Source organism: Pinus tabuliformis, chromosome 1_1, assembly GCF_031772625.1.
Source record: "Pinus tabuliformis cultivar Carrire ecotype Pingquan chromosome 1_1, CPIR1, whole genome shotgun sequence".
Lineage (NCBI taxonomy): Eukaryota > Viridiplantae > Streptophyta > Pinopsida > Pinales > Pinaceae > Pinus > Pinus tabuliformis.
The window spans coordinates 540,934,390-540,953,434 of NC_142297.1; the positions used below are offsets into that span (position 1 = coordinate 540,934,390).

The 19,045-nt window shown below is 41.2% G+C and overlaps 1 pseudogene; it reads left to right on the plus strand.

The window, feature by feature from the left end:
- The first annotated feature begins 663 nt into the window (after positions 1-663).
- The window catches only part of LOC149214225 (phospholipase A1-Igamma2, chloroplastic-like), a 48,518-nt pseudogene continuing 30,136 nt past the window's right edge, over positions 664-19,045 (plus strand).

Here is a 19,045-nt window from a genome sequence, read left to right on the forward strand (position 1 = left end):
CTAAGAAATTATTGTTCTAAGAAATCTAGTGCCTGAAGCAGTGCTCTTTTTTCTACCATATTCGGAAAGCATCACAGGCAGCAAATACAATATGTTGTTTTACTGGAAAATCAGATGTCTCAAATAACATGTTGTGTATTGTTGAGAAATCAGGTGTCCAATACAGTGCACTTTGCTGAAACATTGTCCATTTCTATAAATTTTGTTTATTGATCTATAGAAAATTCAAATCTATTATACTGAAATTTCTTTTTACTAAAGTTTGCTTTACTATATTTGATTGAGAATTATAAGTAGCACTCTGTTTGGCAGTAAATATAATTCCAAAAATGGCAACATATTATTTTGCAGAGCCAACAACATATAATCGATAATATTCATCAATAAATTTATAATTGGAATGCAAAGAGATTTCTTACTGCTTCTTCCTCAGAAGCAGTATTGTTGCTATACATGGGAGGTCCAAAACTCCACTAGCAACACATGTTAGATCTCTCTGAATTCATCACAACTGGAAATTTCCTACAACTAGTCCAAGTTTTGTTGTTGTGGAAATCACAAGATTGACCCCACTCTGGATTAAAGATATTCTCATTATGGCACTATTTAAAATACCCTAACCAAGTTCATTCATTGTTAATTGTCAAACAATACATAATTCCAATGGGTTGTTTAGAAATACTATATATTTTCACTTACAATACAGTTCAGGCAAGAGGATGGTAGGTATTTCAGAACATTTGGCCAGAAGCCTTTATAATTTCAACTTAGTTAACACTCTCTAAATCGTTTTGCAAAACATGGAATTTGGTACTGCAGGACAGTGGCTCTCATAAAACTCTTGACTATGTCTCATCCACGAAATCCATTGATGGAACCTATGATGTTGCTAGGCAACTTATCTGTACAAATTCTATCTTTGAGAACTCATGTCTAGAATGTCTGGCATAGGTGGTTTGAAGACTAATTATATTTTTTCTATTTTTTTGATAGGTTTGTTACAGTTATTTTCAGTTATGGAGGTCTTTCATGGGGCAATAGGTAGGTTTTAATGTCTTTAAGAACTCATGTCTGGAATGTTTGGCATAGGTGGTTTGAAGACTAATTATATTTTTTTTATTTTTTTACAGGTTTGTTACAGTTATTTTCAATTATGCAGGTCTTTCATGGGGAAATAGGTAGGTTTTAATGTCTTTAATAGCTATTGCCTTTCTCTGATGAATTTAATGAACAGACTAGAAAACACTATCACATGGGAAATCATTAACAACTATTGCCTTTCTCTGATGAATTTAATGAACACACCAGAAAACACTATCACATGGGAAATCATTAGTCCTTGTTGCATCCAAGAGAATAGGTGGCCCATTATTGGTAACATTAATTCACAATTCATATGACTTAGAGAAAAGCTAGGAAACCCTTTTATGAAAATAGGGTTGGAATATGAGGCTTTGCTTGCCTTTGATACTAATTTTGATGATATCTAAAATCGAAACTTTTCCTTTTTGGGCAATGCTTTGAGAAACATGTGTGGATTGATTAGTTATGCTATGTGGATGGGTGGATGACAGTGAGGATGGAACCCTAGTGGATAGCTTCTCACTCTATAAATGCCCCACCTTGTCGGTATGTTTGGATATGTTTTCAAAGTGATACAATACACATATACAGAATAGGCCCCCGATTTTTTTTATTGTTGTATGAGAAGTGATAATGTCCATGTCTTTGCAATCGTTGTTGTAGTTTTTGTGAATAAAATCATGCATAGAAGCTTTAACTTCAATAAAATAAAATCACGCACAACAACTTTAACTTCAAAGTCAATCTATGCAGTTCTCAACCACCCGCTGAAGGCATTGACTCTGTTCTAGTTCCCCTAGTATTAATATTAATGATGTGTTCCCTTTGCTATAATGATTTCAATACTCCATTAAACAAGCCCAAACTTACCGACAGTAATGATGTGTTCCTTGTTCTGGTATGGATGAATCTGTTCTTGAAAAGGCAGTCACAGCTAAGGAGACTCTTCAAAATAATCCCAATTCCTACAGCTATACCAATGAATACAGCTACGCAAGGAAAATAATACCAATGCAAACATCTTTGCAAGGGAAATACATAAAATTGAAAGGAAAATACCTGTGGAAAATAAACCCTTTGTTGTCTTCCTTGAAACTTCTAGATCAGCTTGGAGTTCCTTTGCAAAATAACAGTGAAAGCCCTAGCACATAAAAACTAAAACAATTTAGCGCCAAAAAGATTTTCAGCCTCTACACCAAAAACGTTTCGGTGGTTTTAGCTGTCTTGTTTCCATTTTAAGATGGCCTAGCCGGTTGTTTCTTGCTATTTCTCGCCCATGTATCCCACTTTTCATAAGAATGAGGGTCTTAATATCTATCTCCCGCCACCCATGAATAAATGAGTATGTACTCTACTGCCATTGGGCCTCATGCCCTTAATGCCCATCACAGAAACCCTCTTCTTGTGGCTCTCAAACATTGCTGTTTGTCTCTCCATTTTCTCGACAAACCCTCCATTACAATGGAGAAAGTGAGGAGGAAGGTTTGGTTGATGACGAGGAGGAAAGTTTGGTTGTAGAAGCAAAGGTGTTGGTTCATTGCAGTGTGGAGGAAGGTTTGGTTGATGAATATACTTTTGAATACAAATTGGCAAAACCAAAGTAATTAAGGTATCAAACCAATGGGTCATGATCCTTATATGAAAAAAAAGAAAGAATGGCTCCAATCTCAAACCAAGTCCATGAGCTAAGCATCAAATCTATGTAACATACAAAATCTTGGTCAAGCCCACACGTAGTCCAGAGCTCTAGTTTATATCCATACCACAAAGGGAAGAGCCCACAAGGGGTGCAAGTGTATGCGTGAGCTGAAAAGAAACCCTGATTGTCGTCCTCCAGCTCTAAAGAAACCAGAAAATCCGAAATACCACTTTCTTCCAAGGAACTCTTCAAACCACCGTTCCAAGGCTGGCCGATAGAGGAATTCTCCAAAGCTTGAGATTTCGATAGACACGAAACCACTTGCAAAAATAAAATCAGCTTTCAAACTGCAGATTTGTCCAAACCCTAAGCTGCGAATAAGCCATAATCTTGAAAACCGGAAATCCACCAAGATCTTGAAAATGGGAAATCCAGCGAGATCATGGGGAGGCCACCTCTTATAGAAGAAAGATTGTGGTCTTAACCAGATGTCTGGTGAGGCCAGGGGTTCATTTGCCTCATAACCACTTTAGAGGCCAGAAAAGAAATCGAAATGCCTTGACTATAGGTTTTCCAAAAGCAGCGGGTTTCCAGGTTCAGCGGGAGGAAAGGCTGGTCGGTTCCCACTTCAATTTTTCCTCGTGGCTTTTCTTACGGTTCGAAAACCAGGCTTGAAGCGGTTTCTTTGTTGATCGCAAGGCTCTCGGTTGTAAGTGGTTTTGGCTCGTCGAAAGCGATGCAACTCAGCTCTCCCCATGTGGCGGTGGTCAGAATCTTCAAACCACCCTTCCCCGCGCCTTATTCTCCTTGCATATTGGTGCTTCGATATCCCTCAGATATCTTCGAGCTAGTTTGGCGGGCCAAGAGTGTGTAAAAACATATTTAAATTAAATTTTAAAATTATAAGTAAAGGTTTATATATATATATATATATATATATATATATATATATATATATATATATATATATATATATATATATATATATATATATAATCAGTGTTATTTTATATTATATAAAACATGTATTAAGTATAGTATAAAAATGACTCACCAAGTTTTAAGGAATGAGAAGGAATTTATATAATGCAGATTTAGTCATTTAATAAATTAGATAATAGAGCTTAAATTTGTTTAATTATTATTAAAGTATTATGTTGAAATGACTAATAAAAATTGAATTTTTTTATTTAATATTAAAATATTATGTTGAAATTGATAAGTTGTTATTTTACTTTATTATTTATTGGAAGTGTGAATATTTATATTATTATTATTTTTAATATATTGTGTGTGTGGTATTTTGAGTTAATAAGAAATTTAAGTGTAAATTGATTATCGATAGAGAATTTATTGTCAAACATATTAGGCATACCAAATCATTCATGGATGGTAATGGTGGTAGTGGTTCCAAGCATTTCAAACTATAAACTAAAGCTTTAACGAGTGAAAATTAAGGTGGAAGAATCCTTAGTCTAACTTGAAGATGGATGAATCTATGACAAAAGATATCAAGTGGGAACTTGATGAGATAAGACAAGATTCACAATGAAAATCATGCAAGAGATGGATAAATCACTAGGGGACAACAAGCACATCATTTCAATTGTGGGGACTTGAACCCAAGCTACTCTAGTAAGATCCAAGTATCTTGACCTACTGGGCTACAATGGAAGCATAACAATGGAATAAGCCTTCATGGAGGTGGATTAATCATAACCTAAGACTTAAATAAGGATGACCTCATGTATGTGTTCCATTTGGATAAGCACAATATGTATAGTGATCATGGAATTTTAACATGATATTGATGATTTAAATGATTGTACAAACGATAATATCTTAACATCGAATTTGACTCAAATTTCCATGGGGAAGGAAGAATATTCGACAAGAGGTTAAGGCTCAAGATGAGAATCATTTGAAATTTAATGATGTACTTAGATGAGTATACCTATGATGTAATGGTTAACTTCCTAATAGAAAGAACAAGAAATGTATATTGAAAAACTAATTGGTACCTTGATGAAAACATGACACTAATAGTACTCATGGGATAACATAATCCTGTTCAGGGTTGGACCACATCCTCACATAGATCCTAGAGGGATGTTGAACTGTTTATACAAGTAAATGAAATTAATTCATGATAAGAATGCTTATAGTCTATTGTTGTTCTATATTTGATAAGTATTGAGATTTTTCTCATATTAATGATGTTTCGTGATATGATGGTATGTGGTAAATGTATATAGTTCTACTGAGAGGCTAGCGATGTATATGTGGTGCTTATTTAATTATTTGTTATGATAATGATGTTGAATTCTCATGATGGATATGATATGCATAGGGATCATGATGTAAATTGACATGTGTTTCATTTATTATGAGATGTCATGATATATCCTTGATGGTGATATGTTGATGTTATAACTTATGAGAGTATTTTATGATGTGAAACATGGGGTAATTGCATGCAAATTTTATGACATTCAAGAGTATGCAGATCTTTACTATTCAAAATGTTGTGATAACAATCACTTTATGTTATCAGGATGAAATGAAAGTGTTGGCATTTGGACTATTTCTTTGATACTATGATTATAACTAATGCATTGATTGCATGTTGAGATGTGGTGATTGACAGGAAATCCACGAATGGGATGAGAGGGCTGATTTATTTGATGATCTCGTGGGCACCCATACCTATGAGGGAGAATATGTAACACCATATGAACCAAGGACAACCGAAATCAACACTACATATGCTAGTGGTTCTTGATGGATAGCTCTTGAGGGGCTATGGGACCATCTTGAGGGGCTATGGGGGAATTAGTGCCTGATATTGGCACTAATTGTCATTCCTTCTCATATGAAAAGTCATGAGCCTAGTCAGTCTTGATCTGAGGCTAGTCCTATTTTGATAGGAAGAGCTCTAAGGTAAGGCTATGAGCTATGACCTACAAGCTTTGTCGGTACCCTCAAGACTAATCAAAGTACCCAGTAACAAGGCTCCTCAAGTAAATTCCACTAGCCTGGGGTTGATATATTATTATAGAACAGTCCTATAAGGTTTGTTCAAGTCAGCCTAGATCCTCTCCTAGCCGTCTTCTTCTATCTGACACAGAATTATATCTATGCACTTGTCCCTTCAATATATCCATAAGACGCCTTGTAAAATACCTTACGGTGGATAGTTATTTCCTTTCTGATGATGATGATACCTTATTTTACAAGCTTAATGCTTACTATAATATTGTCTGTAGTAGAAGCTTCCAAGGTGCTAAGTTAAGAATCTTTACTTAAGGTGATAGAATGATCCTCTTCTTGAGTTCAGGTCATAGTTATGTAGTTTCTCAACACTTACATATAATTTCTCCTCTTGCAACCTTTAACAATAGGTCTAGTCCTCTGAAATATTTGTAGAATTCTATTGCAAGTTTGTCCCTTTAGGGCTTTCAATAGTCCCAAAAGGATGTGAAATTGATCTTCCTTCAATGTGTGACAATGTAATGGAGTGAGAGGTTTACATTTGGCAAGACTTGTATAAATATAATAATTTTTGAAGATAATTGTGTTCGTTTAGGTTGTTTGAGCTTTGGATCAAACCTTCTAAATAATCCTACTATGCCCTTATATAGTTTGGTCCTAGTATTTTTTAAAATTAGTTTCCTTGCTACCTATTAGGACTATCTATAGTCCAGAAAAGATTAGTTTAACTAGTAACTTGATCACCTTCACAAAATTTCACAAAACCTTATTATTTTCACATATTTTTAATGTGTTACAAGACCTGTGAATTTGAGCACATGTCTTAGATCCTTCTCCTAGAATTCTCAACCTTGCGATGATTCAAACTCTCTAGGTTTGAATTTCTTATAAGCTTTATTGAGTTCCTTTTTGAATTTGAAGATGACAAAAATCTTGTGTGTCTATTGCAACAATCAAGCCATCTAGTCTGCTTAATGAAATATCTATGTCTCATTAGTTCAATCTCATTTCTGATCTGAGTAGCCTATGATTGCAACTCTGTGGTCTTGATCTTAGACAAACATGTCTTTATTCTCCAATCTAGCATATGTTTTTCCAAAGACAATAATAAAAAAAAGGTCATTATTGTGAAATGATTTTTGATCTGGTATCCTCTTACCAATCAAAGGCATTTAATAGATGGTTAAAGTAGTGGTTTGGAGGAGTTCATTGTCAAAAACATCCAAGGGTTTCCAAACTAGAGAAACAAGGGCATGTGTTTGATTTATGGGCTAACGTTTGAATGTTTTCTACGAGAAGAGGAGTTGGTGGGAGTCCTTATGGCAAGGGCTTGCACCTCTTCCAAGATTGACAATGTTTTTGAGTGGTAGCTTAATTGTTTGGATATATTCAAACATGCAAAGTATTTTCAAGAGTTTGATAGTGAGATTCCACATCTCCTTCTATTAGCTCTATAATTTCTATGAAGAGCCTTGAAGAAATCAGGTTGAAGGAAATTCCTACACCTACTTTGTCAGGAAAGAGCTAAGAGACTATTGGCAGAAGGTAGCCAAATCTGACAAGTGGTGAGGGTACATGCACGATACAAAGGAAGGATTAATGCAAAGGAGTAATGCAGAGGAGTGTACTGACTACATACATATCATCAAACATCTTTCATCCTACTTAGGATGCCTTGCATCATGCCTGGTTAGTCATAAGATCATGTTGGTCACAACCTCAGTAGCTTAAATAAACAAGTGGTAATACTCTTCATCTTCTAAGCTATGTAATAAACAAGTGAAAGGGAGCAAGACACGTAGATCAAACACATGGAATGACTTTCAGTTCATGCAACCATGAATGTAATTGAAGACGAAATGATATGACAATGATAAGAAAACTTTTAAGCTACATTAAGAGGTGTATTTCAAATGACATGCTTTGTTTTCCATACCTAACCTCCAAAGGGTTATGCATCAGATGGAGTCTTCATGCGGTCCTAATATTCTATCATACCTTGGGTTTCTTGGTCTACTTATATTTCTCCTCAGCTCCTTGAGAGTCATCTATCATGTCATCTTTCTTCGTGGCCCGTGAGAGACATAATTGTGTAGTTTCAATGGGCAGTGACTGTTGCAGGATGAGGCCTTGGGAGGACACATTTACAGAGTTTTAGGATGTAAGGCACTACTTGGGACGAGGCCCTGGGAGGACACATCTATGCAATTTCAGGATGCAAGGCAAACTAGGTAGTCAAGGGACAAAAGTGCACAGTTTTTAGAGACAGTGGGTTCCGGTTGAGGGAAGGACACTCGAGGAAACCACTACGCATTTATGAATGGTAAGGGAGGTTGGGATTTCTGGACATTGCATGGTTCGAACAAGCAATGGAAAATCTTGAAGGTTACATATGTGAAGTGTGTAGTTTAGGAAAGTTGGATGAGGCTAGGTTGCGAAGGAAACTCCGAAATTTAGCTAAGTGTGGGATCAGTGGAACTTATGTGAATAGTGATAAAACTTCACTACGATCACACACTTGAAAACTTATTGATACAACATAGACCATCCAGAACATATAACACATACTTCACATAATGCAACAACCTTTGTGGTAGCTTACGTCAAGTACGGCTTCAATTATAGACTTCGGGAGGATAAATGCAACACTTGTCCAGACTGTCTTTTAGATCATGCCAACAACTATCCTTATCTCTGCAGTGATTCCACACATAGATGTTGTAGATGATAATGGCTTGCTGATCTATTTTATTTTCCAGAGTTTTTTTGATCCAGTGTTGATTTATTGTTTCCGAAATACAGTTCCATATACCTTGATTCCAAATTGTTGCTATTCCTCATGAGGTTCCTCTTGCCTCACTAATGCTTCCTCTAATGATTCTGGTCTTCTTTGGTTTCAAAGAGGAATGTGTAGTAACCCCTTCCACAGAATCTTATTGTGATTTTTCCTTGGATCTTCACGTTCCAGTTGCACTCCACCCATTTTTGTACAGCTCTGGGAGAGGGCCACAGGCCAGTAAATTGTCCAACTAGACCTCTCTCTACTAAAGAGATTGCTGCCTTCCTTGGGAGACTAGGGGGAAGGGAGATTTCTAGGATGTCAGCTAATTTCTTGACGAACTTTGAAGCTGTGGGTTTGTTTCGGATGGTAGCATTTTCAGAAACGAGAGAGCTGAAGATCTCAGCCTGCTCTTCATTGTCTTGCATCTGGGAGGGGTCGATCCAAGCCATGGAAAGGCCAGAAGGGAGCCAGTCGTAACACTGGCCGGAGGAGGAGGGTAGAGCCCGACTGCGGGGGTGCCGAGGAGGAACACTGGAGGCCCAGCAGCAGGGGCTTCCAGGCAGGAGGCCTGTGGAGGGCCGCAGGAGGCGAGGTTGTAGGGGCGCAGGAGCTCTAGTTCAAAATCTCGCACGCGATCAAAAGGTCGACATTGGAGCTTGTACATTTTTGCGCCTTCTAGTGGTGTGAAATTTCTCCATGTCTCTATTATCAGGTTATGAAAATTGGGGTGATTTAGCCAAAAGGCTTCAAAGCGAAAGGGCCTGCGAACATTGTCTCCCAGTCTTTGCCAGTGAAGCCTAATAGGCCAATTGTTCGAGCCAGAGAGTGGCAATATAGAGGCCAAGAGATCCCCGCCAAGATGTATTGCATTATCAGAGATCAGGAATTTGTCTAACCGAGATGCAATTTGGTGGGCATCTGCACGCTTGTTGTTCCAAGTATAAACGCCATTGTTGAGTTCCATATCTATAAGCCTATTGTTAAGAATGTAGTTTTTGAAGTGCGTGATTTCACAGTCCAGCTTGATCTGTCCTCCTCTTTTTTCCTCCAATATTGTAATCATGTTGAAGTCCCCTCTTGTGATCCAAAGTGGGTGGGATCTTTTTGAGTTGATCTGAGTTAGGGTGTTCAGTGTGTCTACTTTGTTTGTTGCCTCGTGGGGGAAGTAGACATTAGTTAAGTGTCCATGAACATTTGTCCTTGCTAAATGAAACTTGGCCTAAATAAAGTGCTTACTGGCATGTATGTTGGTAAGTGTTATAGCTCTATCATCCCAAACGATGGCTAGCCCTCTTGAGGCTCCCATGGCTTCCACCGCCACTTCTTTTCTTCCTGGACACGCTTTGTCAAGGATCTGATCCAACGTTGTGGAATTACACTTGGTCTCCTGGAAGAAGAGAATTTGAGGCTTTTTCTGTTGTAGCATGTTCTTTATTAATTGTCCCTTCCCTGGGCTGTTGAGCCCTCTGATGTTCCATGAGATGAGCTTCATGATTCATGATTGGGAAGGGGATTATAGTATTTGGTGAGCTTGGAGTGTCTTCCAGATTCCACCAGCATCTCCCCTATGAGGATGCTTCTCTGAAGATCGGTTTTTCGTCCTTGTTCCTTGTTGTCTTTGAAGATATTTCTTCCATCCCACTGACTACCAGTTTGAACCCCTAATGATCTTTGCTTCTGTGCTCTTGAGAGAATTACTTCTAAGTTCTCTAGCTGTCGCTCAGGAATTTTGTCATATTCCTTTTTCTTACAAGCTTGTTCAAGTCCCAGTATATCTAGATATCCGATGTCAAAGCTCTTCGGTTCCTCTTCCATGTGCTATACTATTTCCTGCTCTGCCTCTGTATCATCTACAATCGTGAGCTACATCTAAGTGCTATCTACCTCCATACCTTGAGCAATACTTTTCTGCATGTTACTGGGAGAGGGCGTTTTGGTGTCCACGGGTTGCTTAGAAGTGAGGGCTTTTTTTGAGCTTGATGGAGCAGAATGGGCGGAAGTCTTAGGAATGGCTTTAGGTTGTTTTTGATTATCTAGAATATGAACCTGCGACTGGAGAAGGATTTCAAAGATGTTGCTTGTTGAAGGCAAGGAGGTGCTGGTGACAGGTTTTTTGACTGAGGTAGAGGGCTTTTTATGGGTCCTTTTGCGATTGGGAACTTTTTTGAACCCATCCGGGTTGGATTTGTCCATTGAAGGGGTGGTCGTGGATTTCATATTGGAGGGACAGTCTCGGAATAAATTGCCCAAGGCGTGGCATTTTCGACAGTGGGATCGTACATGCTCGTAACCTATTGTTTGTAAACATTCATAATCATCATGGTAGAGGCTTACCACATCCAGGAGAGCTTTGCTGAGGTGCATGTATACACAAATCCGCGTATAGGAGGTGTATCGCTTCAGCTTTGTCTCCTCTGCCACTTTGATGAATTCGCCTAAACCATTCCCAATGTCTCACAAAGAGTCTTCATCCCAATACTCCAGAGGGAGAGAATAAAGGCGCAACCACACCGGGGCCCAGCTTAGATCTTCTTTGTCCGAGTTAAAGCGTTCGATCCATCCTCTTAGGTACATCCCTGCTGCGTTGAAGAAATATGGTCCTTCATCCAATACATTGTTTCGGTCCTCCAAACAATTGAAAATGGCAGTAAAGAAGCCCTTAGGCCCTAACTGCAGTGTTATATCCCCTTTTGGCTTCCATTTGGCTGCGATCTGGCTGTGCTAAGCTTTCTCACTTAGCCAAATTTTCCAACCGGCAACACCTCTGTGCAGCCTCACACGAAACTCCAACTGCGGGCGAGCATCTTCATTTCACCCCTACCCGAGTTCACTGTCTCGCCTTCGCACTATCGGGCAGGCTCCTTCGTTCACCCTCCACCTGAGTTCTCTAATCGATGGGCGGGCACCTTCGTGCAGCCCTCCACCCATGCACACAATGGACCGGTAGTGGGCCCCTTCGTGCAGCCCTCCACCCGCGCTCTTAACTGACGGGTGGGCACCTTCATGCACCCTCCACCTGTGTCACAACTGGGGGTGGGTGCACCTTCATGCGGCCGTCCACCCGTGTTGTCAACCGAACCGTTCAACCTTGTGCAGCTCATGCAGTCTACCTGGCGGGCGGGCGTATGTGCCTCTGTATGACCTGCTCCTCCACGCTCAAACCTGCACCTTCACACCTCAAGCTCATCCCTTGACTCGTCTGAATGCTTGTTGATTGATTTGCTTGATCGTTTTTGCTCCCCAACCGTGACATCCATATATATGGCGGGTGGGCGAGTCGTGCCACCCGGCCGACTCATCCAACTCGTCCGGCCGACGCCCTCCATACTCACAAACTCATCCAGCTTTGTTGGTTGGCCCACCTATCACCTAGGACCACCCACCAACCTTCGCCCACATCACAAGTTTATGAGGTCGGCCTGTGAGTGACTCGCCAACATGTCCCCATGGTATAAACTCGCCCAGCCAAGACTCTCCACGCGCATTATCACATGCTCGCTCTTTTGCCTTAGCCGTAGCTCGCCTTTTCGCACCGGATATGCATCCTACCCATCGCATGGACCACAGGTCCGTACATCCTCCTCCACATGAAGTCATTGTCATTCTAGACAATAAGCCATCTCGGTAACCATCCTGCCACCAAGATCATCATCTCGTCAAGATAATCATCTCATCCTCGGTCCATGATATCAGCCAGTCCATACACTACAAACATCCCTGCAACATATGTAAAACAATTGTCTCCATCATGTGTCATCCCATTCTGTGAACTATCGTCAGATACTCCAACATAATGACAACTTCTCTCAGCACACTTCCCGACCTTATGATTCGAACTAGTCGGGTGATCAGTCCAACTGTCATGCTCAAACCATAAGAATGCACATCCTTATGCCTACACCAATCTTTCTCAGACTCTGCCACATCCTGGACTCACCAAGAATCTTTTCCATGCTCAGGTCCATGGAAGCTCCATCCCATCTACAACATGTCATTATGCTAATGCCAAACCATTCTTACACCATCTATCATACCTGCTCAACTTGTTTTAAGGACTCACTGCCATGAGCAGCTAACAATGAACCCCATCTTCTATGTCATCTAAGAAGATGTAGAGGGAGTAGAGCCTGAAGGCTCACCCTCACTATTAAGCTCAATCCAATTAAGAGGATCCTCTATCCCCATCCTCTGCAGATATACCACCTGATCCTCCTCATGGACATTCGGTCTCACATAAACATCCTCGTCATCGTCATCCTCGACCTCCTCTGGCCTTCTTGACAAATCCAAGATACTATCAGATAGTGTCTTGATAACCAATGACTACTCAGTAAGCTTTGCCTCAGCAGTAGAAAGCTGGTTACATACATCATCCGTTCACTTCTCATCCTCCATCTGCATCACTGCTAGTTTACAATCTGGCCTTGTCACACTAATGGTTGGAACACCAATGGGTACATCTTCCCTTCCATCGTAAATGTACAACTTCTTCAAATGTGGAACAATCATAGCATCATATTGTTTCAAGAATTCCATCCCCAGCACAGCCTCATAGTCATCAATCCACACTATAGTGACGTTGACTTTCCCGGTCCACTCACCTAGTGTTGTCTCCACCCTTTCAGCTACACCAAGTATAGAATCAGGAGGAGAATTCACCATCTTCATTTGTGCCTTCACCGATACAAGTTTCAGCCTAATCCTTCTCGCAACATATTCACTCATGAAGTTATGAGTAGCTCCACTATCTACCATAGTGAGTACCTCCATACCTCCAATCTTCATCCGAACATACTCCAAACTGTTCCTTTCAGGATCTCTCTGAGAGGCCACTTTTGTAGCAGTAGAAGCTCCAAGAATCTACATCATCCCCACAAAAGGTTCTTCTTTCTTCGTATTAGATTGTGCAATAGCGGCCACTTTCGGTCTAGAAGGGCAATTCTTCACCGTATGTGGTTCAACACAAATCCAACACTTCAATGGTTTCTTTGTCTTCGTCTTCTGTTGTGGGGAAAAGTATCCGACTCGGATGACCCTATCCCTACTCTAAGGGTGACAGTCCTTAGCAACAACTGAAAGTAAAGCTTTGATATTTTCCTTTATGAAAGTACAGAGAAGGAAGAAAAGATTGACCAACCGGTGTCTTTCGCTTTTGTCGATCTTGTCCTCTCTCTTTGTCTCTTGTTCCCAGCTCCTTGCTCCCTTTGCCGGCCCAGCTACACACAGATCCTGCACAAACAAGAGAGGGAAACTACAAGAAACATGTACTCATAACTGATGCATGGATTAGAGTGAATCAGATATACAAGTAAATACAATACATCAATGCAATACAAGTATATAGGAGAACATTCAAAGCTTTATTGATAGAAGTAAAAGGGTTCTGAGAAGGTTACAACCATCAATGGCTCCAATCTAGCAGCACCTCCCCAGCAGCAAGAAATCTCCTCTTCACCTCTATGAAAGCAATCACCCAATAACTCTAACTGTAAACCAACAGCACTTCCTTGCTTTGCACAAAATTCCAGCCTCCTTAGACCTCATAGAAGAGCTCTATATATAGGAAAGAAGAAGAGAGGATGAGTCAGCTTGAGACTGACATAAAGCTGCCTTGTGTCCTCTCCCTCTTCAGTTAAACTTCAGTTCTTGAGTCCACTTGGAGATCCTTGCTTACACATCGAGATCAAGTACCTCTTACTCATCACAGGGCGAATCCCTTGAACCAAGTGTCAGTTTGGAAGCTTCCTGGGCAATTGACACCTTGCAGAATGACTGTGCCACTTGGCCAATCTCGCCCAGCGCAGGTAGCCTTCATTAGATTTGACTTTCAGCGCAGGTACAAGGAGGAGCAGTTGCATTCCAGCGCAGATGCTCAGTGGGGCAGCTGACATGATCCAAAAATAGCCTGTTTCTGAGTGTTTTCAGGTGGAGAACTGATGGGAAGTGCTGTAGTTTGCTGACCTTGTTCTTCTAGGGGTAAGAACAACATGTTTAGGGACTGAGGATCCCTGTAATTATTGACATTTCATGCTCCATGCTGCGAGGCACAAAAATGTCTATAACAGTTGCCCCCTAAAGTATGAGGCCGTTTATCGGGTGAAATGCTTTATCTAGAGGGTCCGAAGTTCATTCCAGTGCTGAGGAGGCGCCCTGTAATACAATACAATACAATACATTATTTTTCATTCTGATTTCATGATCTAGCTGAGGCGGGCATTCCCATGCTCAGCTTTATAAATACATTTTGGTACATAGAACAGACGATCGTCTGATGGTAGACTGATAATTCTCTGCTGAAATTATCATCCTTTGAATAGGATGATCATCTGCTGCAATGATGTACATGACAAATGCTTTTATATTTCCTGAATATATATCGCAGCCCGGATGGATGAAACTAGATCCGGGGTCTTCAAACTCGCTCGATCTTCACTCTAAGTACAAGTCGATCCATGTGAGAATTGCGCTGAAGTCGAACATGGAAAGACATCGCTTGATTACCGGCCAATAATGAAAACCGTTAACAAGCGCGAGAGGAATCACCGATAATGATAATGACCCTCAAGGTACTGCAGTACAATTCACGTGGCGTGAATAAAGGACTTGGCGTCGAACGCCACGCAAAATCTTCTGGTCGAAGGTCATTGATGTATACCTGTCGCCGGAAGTGAGAAACTTGCCATTGAGGCATGCAAGCTTCAAAGTACTGATGGGGTTGTTCCTAGATCAACTTCTTGGATAATGAGCTGAAGTCGACAAGAAGCGATCCGTCAAAGGAGGGCCTTAATGAATCCCACATCAATGACACGGAATGGAGCTAATGATTTTAGTGGAGGTGAAAACAAACTGTGACATATGATTCAGGGTGGCGATCATGAGTGGATGAAGGATAATGTATGGCAGTGGATGGGACACGGTTGACACTTTCAGAATGACCTCTCTTGAACATATAACGACACTGATGCGATGGATCGGTAGCATTACCCCAAATGTGGATGGTTTGGCGAGGACCATGGTGATGAGACCGGTGAATGAAACAACCCAACCCGATATGAAACGGAGGAAAAGTGTCATGTTCAAGAGCGACTTGCTACCATTAAGCTTTGATGTTCTCCCAATTTTTCCCCAGTCATTTCTGACCAGTACCTCTTTATTTTTGTCAAGCTTGAGGAGGATAACATATGCTTGTTCTATAACCTGCCCTTCGGGCAAGCCCATCGCTATGATTTAATGAGCTTAGCGATAGGGAAACTCATTCTCGTCTAAAGACAAGTTTGTCGCTATTTAATGCATTTAACGAGTCTAACGACAAGGATAACTCGGTCCTTTTCATTTTTAGAGAGTCTGAAAAGGTACATAAAGTTAACTCCATGATCCCTTTTTCGTTAGCTAATCCCTTAAGTCCGAAAAAGTATAAAACAATACAGAAGGGATGGGTGTTCGGTACTTTTAACGAGCCGAACAAGACAAGCGCTCGATCTTTTTGTGCAATAATCCCTCAGGTCCAAAAAGATTAAAATCTAGAGGAGGGATAGCTCTTCCGGTCGTTTAACGAGCTGGAAGGCCAAAACTCGGCAAACGTTTCATATTTTACGAGTCAGTGAAAAGAGCTCAAAGAAGACTCGTCTTTTGAGGAACGAGTGATAAACAGGGATAGCAGCAGATTCCAGGTACAGGTTGGAATTTTCCAATCACGGCAGTGTCACAAGGATGGCTAGGTGAAATCACTCTTCGCAGCTGTTTCTCAAAAGAGGTAAACACACAAATGGAGGTGAATGATCGGCCAAATGAATAGTGGAGGTGATGGTGCACAAACACGACCAAGGCTTTTACGGCTGATGAATTTACGATCTCAAAAGGTTATTTACCGGTTCATTTTTTCTGAATGAGCTTGAACTCTAAAGGAAAGCCTGCTCATAACTTATGTTTATTTTTTAACGAGCATGAACTATGTGCTAAAACTGCTCGGATCTTGCGTTTATTTTTTAACGAGCATGAACTATGTGCTAAAACTGCTCGATATACCAGTCATAATAAGAACGCCTCCTGTGAGATAGCTATTTTTTAAGGAGCTTTATCTCACGAAGCTATGCTCCAATTTTGGCAAGTTTTTACCTTTGCCCCATAGGCTTTCTTCATGTAAGGTCGGAAACGGCTAATCCTACGAGTTTAAAGGGTTAGACCTACGGGTTTAAAGGGAGGACCTAAAAATTTAAAAAAATAAATAGTCGTCCCTTGCTTACATTCCAAAAGTTTGCATGCCCCCAGGCATAGGACAGAATTTCGAGGCTGCCCCTCCTCTCCCCTACTTCTGCTTTTCTTTGGGTGTTCACAGCTACTTGTCATCTTGCCAATCTAATGTTAACGATACTAGTCTTCTCGTTATTTTAGGGGGTCTTATGCGGTACTCAGGCTTCCCGTCGGCCCAACTTTTAACGAACAACTATTTGTGACAAGAGAAGAACACTACTCAAAGACAAAACATTGGTATTATTGAGGGAGGCTTGCCTCTTTCTTATTATCCGAAGAGGGTTCTATTTGCTGCCGCAAATCAATCTCTTTCTTCGGCGATGTCTATTATCAGGTTACTAAAGATGGCGACCACCTGTTGCAGCAATAGAATCTCTTTCTTTGGAGGCTGCCCCTACTTATCCTTCAAAACATATGTTTTAATGGGTGAGGCTTGTCTTCAAAGATGGTTACTACTTGCTACCGCAAATGGTCCCCTTCCTCGGTCTCCTGATTATTTAGACAAGGGGAGCGAGAAGATGATTATCTCACTCACATAACTTTGACAAAAGAATATTATTCTATAACAACCCCTCTTCCACCGCCGGACGGGGTACGGACTAGTCCATTCTTCTGCGGAAATTCTACCTTACACCCAGGGTTTCTTCTGCCCGAAGCAGACCAGGGTGCATGCCCCTGGGTTCCAGTCTTTCTTTCCGAATCACTCGCATTCATCGGGAAGGAGGACCAGGGGTGGAGGCGAATCTTGAGTGAACAGACCATTTAGGAATGGTATTTGACTATTTGTGATGCGAGATCCCGGAAACGAAAGTTGGTCTACGAGCTTGACCACCCTTCCTTCGTGTGGAAAACACATTACTCTAAAGAGTGAGGAGACTATCGCTCCCATGCAATAAATATAGTCGCGTCCAAGGAGTAGGTTATAATCCAAGGGTCCTTGGACGACCAACACGTTCATATTGACGGTCTTCCCTTTCAATGTAATAGGCACATTGGGGAGGATTCCTAATGGTCGACTGGTTCCTTTATCAAAACCTGAGAGATTTCTTAACTCAGGTAAAAGCGCTGGGGAACCCAGTGCTTTCCAAGCAACAGAGGAAAGGATGCTCACAGACGCCCCCTCATCAATGATAGTACCAGCCATAATCATTCTATAGATCTGGACAATGATTCTGAACGGTATACTGGCTGGTAGCCGGGGTCTACCTAGTTGATTCCAATCAAAGGATACAACCAGGTTGCTCGGTGGTGGGACCGAATATACGGCCGGGTATGACCCTAATGATGTTCCTTCCTGCGATAAAGGAATGGGCACATTGCCCTGACGCTCATCAGAGTCAGTGCTAATGAAAAGAACCTGGATGGTGTCATCCTTATTCTCTTCAGTGAGGGTGTCGCATGAAGATGACTCTTCGGCGACGGTGTCATTTGAAGATGGGTCTTCAATGACGGGGTCATTGGACGATGAAACCTCTGAAGGAAGAACCAGGTCAACTGCCGTTTCGACCTTTAGACTCTTGTCTGGTATGGATTCAGTAGGTTCATTCTCAATGACCGACACTTCAGCTGACCACTTGGGCAGGTCAACTGGATTTTCAACTATCAAGGGATTAGGCGCGAGTTTTTGGTATCCAGGAGGAAGTCGTAACGGTGAAACCGGACGATTTTCCAAAACTCTCTTGGCCTCATCTAAGAATGGACATTTGTGGATGGCATGTTTGCCTTCACACAATACACAGGGTGATCTTGGTCTCCCTCTTCGTCCTTCACTCTCGCTAGTCGACGGACTGCAATCAACATGACTATCAGAGGTTGATGCTACCGGATTGTGCAACCTCGGGGACCAGTCCCTTAGTATCCGGGGAATACAAGGACAATCACGATGGAAGTGGGTCCCTTTGCAAATGACACATGGCGATTTAGGCCCGGTCGGTGCAGTGTGTGGGTTTTTGTCGGCTGTCTTTTTCTTGCCCCCAGCTGCCTTCGCCATAGGCTCCTTCTGCTTCTTTTCTTTCTTCTTCTTTTCCTTCTTCTCCTTGGGAGGTTGACTTTTGGCAGCTCTACCTTGCGAAGATGAAGGATCAGAGGAAATATTGTAAGAAGTGGAAGGCTGGTGGGTAGATCTAGACTGTTCTGACTATCGATTCGACTGCTCAGGATTAGTGGCGATCTGGACTACATTAGTTGAAAAGAGCCATATAGGTAGGCCAATTGTCAATCCTGGAAGTGACAATGTCGCCATATGAGGCGCAGCAACATCTCCCCAAGAGGAGAAGGGATTTAGACTTCCGCCAAGGTTG